The sequence below is a fragment of the Cavia porcellus genome, unplaced genomic scaffold, assembly GCF_034190915.1.
Source record: "Cavia porcellus strain 051 isolate PalLab524CR breed Dunkin Hartley unplaced genomic scaffold, mCavPor4.1 scaffold_25, whole genome shotgun sequence".
NCBI classification, from domain to species: domain Eukaryota; kingdom Metazoa; phylum Chordata; class Mammalia; order Rodentia; family Caviidae; genus Cavia; species Cavia porcellus.
In genome coordinates, this window is record NW_026947508.1 from 9,795,883 (window position 1) to 9,803,817 (window position 7,935).

Here is a 7,935-nt window from a genome sequence, read left to right on the forward strand (position 1 = left end):
CAGCTGTCAGGGCAACAGGCCCCCAGAGACCCTGGCCTGGCCTGCTGGGGATTGGTGGAGCCAGGGATTCTGAAGCCCAGCGCTAAGCCCCGGCCTTTTTCCAAAGGCACTGGCAGTTGGTGCCTTTTAGCCCAGGGATCAAAGGCTGAGCCTTTGGGACTAAGCCAAGGGCTCTGAGAGGAGAGCATTTGCAGAACCTTGCTGAGGGGCAGGGGAACCTGGAGGAGGGCAGCTCTTTCTCTTCTTATTCCACAGCCAGTAAGCCACACCTCTGGAGTCCTAGTCTCCACATTTTTAGGTTCCCAGCCTGCCTTTGTTGTCCCCAACTTCAGGCCCTCAGCTCCTCCTCTATGGTCTCCCCTCTGGAAGAGGTAGGGATAGACTGGAGCTGGTCTCAAAGCACCCAGATCCGCCAAAGCTGTATCAAAAGATAACAGGAAACAAGGAGATGGATCTTTGCAAAAAGGAGAGGGACCGAGAGATGGAAGGGGAAGAAGGGAGGAAGGGAAGGAGATAAACAAAGAATTAAGGTGTGTGTTAGGTACAGGTACCAGCTCCCCAAAATGAATGTGATCATTACATACTACAAACATGGACTTGTAAAGGTTTTTTTCAGTTTTAAAAAGGACATGTGATTGAAGCACAGACAGGGGGCAAAATAAACCTCCACCCCACCTGCCACCACTCTACAGACGCTTCCTTGAAAAGTTAGTGTTCCTCCTTCCAACTTCAAGCTCTGTTCTGGCTGCTCACCCCAATATTGAGGAGTTTTCTTTCCTGGTTTGAGCTTGAACAACCTGATCCCTGCCTTTGGGTGGGCTCCTGTCTTACACACGTGTCCGCATGCCTGTGGGTGTGAGTGTGCACACACAAGCTCTCCTGTCAAGTGGCCGGGATGCCTGGAGTCCTGGGCCATGTGCCAGGACCATTTTCTAGGCTTGGCCCCACCATTAGCCACAGAATCTTTCACAGGTCACTTGGTCTTTATGATGACCGCTCAGTCTGGCTCCTTTGAAGATAAATTCTTCAAATTTCCAAAAAGGTCTGGAGGAAATTGGGCCTTTTTGTAGGAGTGGTCACCCAGATTAAACACTGCAATTTTTGGTAGCGAACCCAGTGGTAGTGCTAGTTCTTTTGTACTGGGCAGAAACTTTACGTGGCACTCATTGGTGACAACATCAATGAAAACAATGTATTTTTACCTAACACATGCAGAGAATTTAACCAACAAGGGCTTGCAGAACAGAAGACCTCTTGGTAGCTAAATCATAAAAGAGGCTTCTGGTAGTGAAACGGCTGGGAAATACCACTCTTAGCTTTGATGCCCTCATCCTGAAAGAAGAGAGAAAACATTTTCCTGCCCTAGCACTGACAAGGTGGGGGCCACAGGGGGTCATTTGCATGGGGACCCAATTTGAAACACTTGGGGAAACCATTGCAAATAAAAGTGCCCACAGCAGGAGATATTAGCTTTTTGCTTTGAACGTCCCCAAAGTCCCTTGGATCCAAATCTAAATTATTTTCATTAATACCAGTGTGCATAGTCACATCTGGGGTCCATAGGGAGCAAGAGGGTCCCCCAGATTCTAGGGTTCCCGGCCCTTGGGAAAATGCAAACTTTGCGGCCTCTCATTTTTTTCCCCACAGCAAGAAGCACAGAGCTGTGACCTCAGCAAGGTCACATCATGAGTCAGTGATAGGAGCTGGAAATAGAACACGGGCATTGTGAGTCCCCACCTGCACCACTTAGCCGCTCGCCCCACACCCTCCCTGGGAGACAGCCTCGTGGACTGGAGGACAGACATGGCAGGTGGAGAGACAGACAGATGACAGGCTTTCGGAGATTGCATTTGCAGGCTCTGCTTTTCTTCATTTATTTTCAGGGCAACACACGCAGCTTTCTGTTCAAGAGGCTGTGAGCAGGGATGTGCCAAGTGCCCAAGGTCTCCCGATGTTTTGAAAAACCCACATCATGCCTTCTCCGACTCTGCCCTCATCCCCAGAATCCTCACCCTCTTCCCCATGTTCCCCTTCCTGTCTTGTCTTACCCTATTCTTGTCTGATTGATTCCCCACAAGGCAGGGGCCTGGAGAGCTGTGGAGGTCCCCAGGAAAATCAGTGCCCTACATGGAGCCTGGACCGCAGATCAAAATCAGTCCAGTAAGCTTTCCCCTTCTGTGACCAGCCTGACAGCCCAATGAGGCCAAGGCCATGCACTGCAGCCAGCGATGCCTGTATGTTTCGCGTTGGAGTGAGAATTTGAGTGGGGAGGCCGCCTTTGAATAAGAATGTGGCTGGTATTTGGTGATGTCATTTGGGTTACTGACATGAATCACATCAGTTCAGCACCAGGCAGCCTGGCACGAGGACATCCCTGGGCCCCAGGAAAGGAGGCACACTGACTGAATGGCTCTGCTGGGTCTTAGTTTCCCACCAAATAGCATGGCAGAACTACAGCTCCTACCCCACTGCCCTTCCCGGCTGCCACCACCAGGGGGGGCACCACCTGCTGACTGCAGTGATCAGAGCTTGAGCCCACTTCAGAAGGAGCACTCCTGCCCTCCTATCTTTCCACTCTGGAACTAGTAACTAGTAAATAAACTTTCCAACCACCTAAAAGGGAGGAGGTTGGGTGGCAGTAGCAGTTGGGAACATGAGTTTGGAGTCTAACAGACCTGGGCCAAATTCAAGCAGTGTTTCTGGAGCAAGTTACTGAATTTCTCTAATTTCCCTTTTTCCCTCTCTCCCTCTCCAGCCACAGCTAGAGGTACCTCTCTTCCCCCTGCCCCCTTGCTCCCTGGCCTGTTTGGCCTAAATGTGAGCAGGCTAATGAGACTGAGGACAGGGCAGCGAGTGTTGGTTCTTGGCCTGGCACAAAGACTCCAAACCCCATAGTTCTAATGCTGGCCAACTCCCTAGAAAATGTGCAGCCTTGGGAAAGACTGGAGGAGGGAAGGAGCCAATCATGTCCCAGGAGGAAAACAAAATCTCAAGGCAGGATTACCCCATGGGCTGGGGGCACATGGCCCAGCGAGCCCTGGTGTAGTCCAACCCCAGGTCCGCTTCTCTTCCTCCAGTTCCATCCATTGGCAAGACTCCTTAGCCTAACTTCTCTGTCCCTCCAGTGTTGCCTGTTTAGTCCAAAACTATGAATCCACAGATGCTTTTAGATCAATGTGTTTTGTTCTAAACTATTAAATTTGGAGGTTATTTGTTATACGGCCTTAGCTAACTAATACACTGTGGCACTTGGAATAAAACCCTCCCAGACCCTGCATGGTCTGGCCCTACATATTTTCCAACCCAACACTGGATTGTATTTTTTTTTCTTTTTTGGTACTGAGGATTGAACCCAGGTCTTTACACTGAACTACTATTGTAAGATGAGGTCTCAGTTGCTAAGTTGCCTGGGGTGGGCTTGAACTTATGATCTTTTTTGCCTCAGCCTCTGAGAATGCTGGGATTACAGGTTCAGAGGGTGCGTGGCTACTTGGACTCTTTTCCCTCATGGTGCACTCTCTAGCCACTTTGGTCTTCTATCTAATTTCCTGTGTTGTTCTTACCACAGAGTCTTTGCCCTTGCTGTCTGTCCTCTTCTTGGATGACTTTTTGCCAACTCTTGACCCTGTTGATGCCATTTAGTCATTCAGAATTTCTCAACCCAGATGTCAGTTCCTCCCTCAGATGGGCCTTCTTAGACTCCCCATCCTGCCCCAGTTACTCTGCCCTCCCATGTTTTCTTTTCTCCAAAACACCTATGACCACCTGGCGTGACCACCCTCTACCTCCCCCTAGTAAAATGGACCCTCTACGGAGGGAGCCCGATACTTCATCTCATTTCCTAGAATTAAACCCAGAACACAATCAGCACTCAAGCAATGCTTCATTCATTGACTGTTGCCTGCAATGTTGCTTTACCACTGGGCTGCCCATTTCCGGTGGCTTCCGGTGATGACTCCCCTAGAGATGTCTCACCCAGAGGTACACTTCCTGGTGGAACGAGAGCCTTCATCCCTCTAGGAAGTCATGGGGAGAACACAGAGCACTCTGGCTGTACCCTTGCAGTAGCTGAGTAGAAAGTACGTTTCTAGCTCTTCTATCAGAATCCCTTAAAACCCACAAATGACTTATTCTCATCCCCCCCTTGAGCCCTTGTCCATACCCTCTGTTCTGCTTGCCTCTCACTGTCGGAAAACTTGGCCTCCTCCTGGGAGCCCTTCCAGAGCTATTCTAGGCAAGTCTCTGCTCCCCTTTATTCTCCACCTAAGTGCAATGCAAGGTGGGGGTAAATAGATGGAGCAGGTGCAGCCCCCAGCTCAAGGAGCCCATGATTAAGGAAAAGGCCATAAGAACTAAGCAAGATTTGCTTAGAGCTCAAGACTTACATTCTGGTCTGTAAAACTCAGGTTCACATCATTATACCAAGATCACTGAAATAGGTGCATTAAATTTGGGTAGAGTTGGAGCTCAAAGCATCAGTCTTAGACCAGTCCACCTGCACCAAAGCATAGGCTCATCGCTTCCAGGTACTCCTCCTCTGCATGCAAGGCAGCCTCTCCAGGCCTCCATGGCTTCACCTGAAAAGGTGGCTCAGAGTATCTGCTTTGTAAGTAATTCCGAGGATTGAATGAGATAACATGCAAATTTGAACTTGGCGTGACACTGGAGGGATGCTCGATAAATACTGGCATCCTGATGATGGGAACAGTTTCATGTACTTGGACACCTCCAGCAACAACGTCTCTTGCCTGCTTAATATTCCAAAGGAAGGCACTGAGCTGGATCCCTGGGAGGAAAAGATAGCAGAGACAGCCTGGGCTCTCAGGTGATTCACACTCTCCTTGAAGAGACAGGACATTCACAGCAGCAGAGGACACATGCTACTCAAGGACTCACTGTCTACAGGGACTGCTAAACAACCACCATGGGCTAATAAATGTCTTAGGCATTTGCAGAATCAGGGATGCCGTGTGGCGTGACTGGGAAAGGTACATCTTGACATCATTGGCTGTGTTTTCCAAAGCAGATCTTGGAGCTCGTGGCCATGTGGCTTCATGCTTCTGTACCCTGGCACACAGCAAGCCTTCTGCCGGTCCACCTGGCAGATTCCTGCTCACCCTTGGAGATGCCATGCCTTCCTCTGTGTGGCCTTGACCTTCGCTGGTACAGCCAAATCTATCCTCCTTTGTATCCTTGCAGTCCAGGCGTTTGGGACCATCCCTTGTGGCGATGTGGTGTTCACTGATTACATGATTGTATCTGCTGCTGGATGATTACGGAGCTCTGGGGAGAGGTAAGGCAGGCATCTTCTCTATTTTTGTATCCTGGAACCCTGCAGAAGGCCCTGCCTAGAGTCATCAGTGCTCCTGTATCTTTGCTGAATGAATGAATGAATGAATGAATGAATGAATGAATGAATAATTTGCAGAGGCACATGAGGGTATTGTTAATGAATGGATGAATGAATGAATGAATGTATACAAGCAAGTGAGAACAAATGATTCTGCCATGTAGAATAACAGTTGGAAAACATATCTGAAAGCTAAATTACAATGGGAAACTCCAGGGTGTGCATCTCTGAACAGTGCTCCTGAACTGTCTGGTCACCACACCAGCACTGCCCGGTGGCTTCATAGCTCCCCCTCTTTGTTCAAGCCCCCTTTCACAACAACGATGGCGACCCCAATTACCCTCCTAACCACAGAGGGGATGGCACAGCCCTTCTCCACCTACAGCAGTTGCCAGGTGGGCAGACCACAGGTCATCAATGCCCATTTTCCAGAAAGTGAGCCGCAGGTGGCTCAGCTTTACACAGCCAGGAAGCCCAAGGACATGTGACTTTTCAAACTAGGAACAAGTTTCTCCAAGCTCCCTTTGCAGTTCTCATGGCAGTGCCTGCAGGGTCACATGATAACACGAGGTTGGGGGACGCTGTTGGTTAGATGGAGGACTGGTTGGCGGTAGGGCCTCAGAATCAGGAATTTTACCAATTTATTTTGGATCAATCATGCATACCTGACGACTGAGCAGTATTTAAACTGTCATAAGCCACACCCACGTGCACACACCCACATGCACACCTCTTTTCTCCCAGATGTTTCTTTTTGGGAGCAAATTGGAAACCTGATATAACTGGAATAATATAAAACCACCAGAATTCTTTCTAGTAATTTGCGGAGGCACATGAGGGTATTGTTATGTGAATTTGATCTGCATACATTTGCATGTGGTTTCCCAAAGCTGTCACACTGAGTTCACGAAAGAGATAATTTCTAGGTGAAGCCACTTCATCCGTGCCAGCCACTGGCAAAGACAGGCACTGTTACCACCCAAGCAGCCAGCACTTCCTACTTGGAGTTCTACTAATTTGACATGAAATCACTTCAGTAGGGCTGAAAACCCCAAAGAAAAGCCTTCAAAAGCCTTGATCTTCATGGAGTTCCGCATGCTTTTTGTTAAAGTATTCTTATTTTATCAGTCATTTTATTCTTGCTTTTAAAATCCTTTAAAGTAGCTAGGGCAGATATTGAGGCTATGGAAAATGTGGCATTTATGCAATCTTAAAAATGATATCTGTTATATGTCAGGAAACTGTTCTATGAACTTTAAACATAGTGCCTTAATCTCAGTAATTCAAAAGACTGAGTCATATTTTAGCCCCATTTTACAGGTGAGGAAACTGTGGTCCACAAAGTTAAAACCACATGGCATCAGTGATTCAGATTCAGGGATTCCAGCTCCATTCTTGAGTGTGGTATTAGAATAAGCATCTGCTGGGAGCCCAGAATTAGATAAATGAAAATGACCAAGTCCTGGTTGTCATGAAGAATTCACTGGCATTAGTTAGGGTTGGATGGGTTGCCATAAGAAAGAGACCCCAAAATAAAGACACAGAAGTGAATGTCCCTAATTCCAGGTACATGTTCTAAGCTTGGGCAACAGGCTCTGTCTGGTGAAAAACAATGAAAGAAACAAACCAGAAGGAGATGTGGTTGTGTTTTCAAACAAAGTCATCAGCTCTTAATCCCTGTCTTCAGCTGAGCCAGGTCACGCAGAGAACCAGGTTCCTTCCCTGTCATCACTCTGCAAAGTGCCTAGGAGGCTGTCTTCATCTGCCTGGGTGACGCTGCTGCTCCATCCTGGGTGGCAGCAGTGGGATATGAGGTCCAAGCAGGGCCACAGCCAGCATGCTAAACCCAGGCTGGGAGGGGCAGCTGTCATCTCTGTTTCCTTCCTGTGAGTGCTGACCTCAGCCCATGGCATATCCGATCTGGAGAGGGACCAGGGAAGGGGTGAGGCCAAGGGCCCGGGACAAAGGGAGGGGCAGATCAGGATGGCAGCCGAGGCTTTTGCCACAGCAGAACATTCGCGTGGCAAGCGTGTGTGTTTATGGGATGATTTCCAGTGATGAAAAACACAGTGAAGCAAAGCAGACAGGAAGGAGATGAAGTTATGTTTTCAAAGTCATCAGCTCTTAAGCCCTGCCTCTAGCTGACCCAGGTCACACCCATGAGCACAGGGAGATGCCTCAGGCACTTCCTGGACCAAATAAAGTCAACTCATGCCCAAGCTGAGTGGCCAAGTGCCCAGGGAGAGCAAGCCTTCAACGGCCTTGACCTTCAGGGAGTCTCGCATGCCTTCTGCTAAAGTGTTCTTTTATTTGTCATTTTATTCTTGCTATTAAAATCTTTTAAAGTAGCTGAAGCAGGTATTTTCATCTCCTTATGATCAGAGGGGAACTGGAGACTTGGAATACTGAGTTCAGTATTTCAGTAAAAATACACTGTATGGGGAGCTCTTACAGGCCAGGGAACTGGGGGGAAAAAAGCAACTTAACTTAGACATGGTTCCCTCAGGCACCTTGACAAGCACACCTTGGTGTGATGTGCAGACGTATAAGCAAATAATTTGCAAAGCAATGGTAGAAGTATGTAT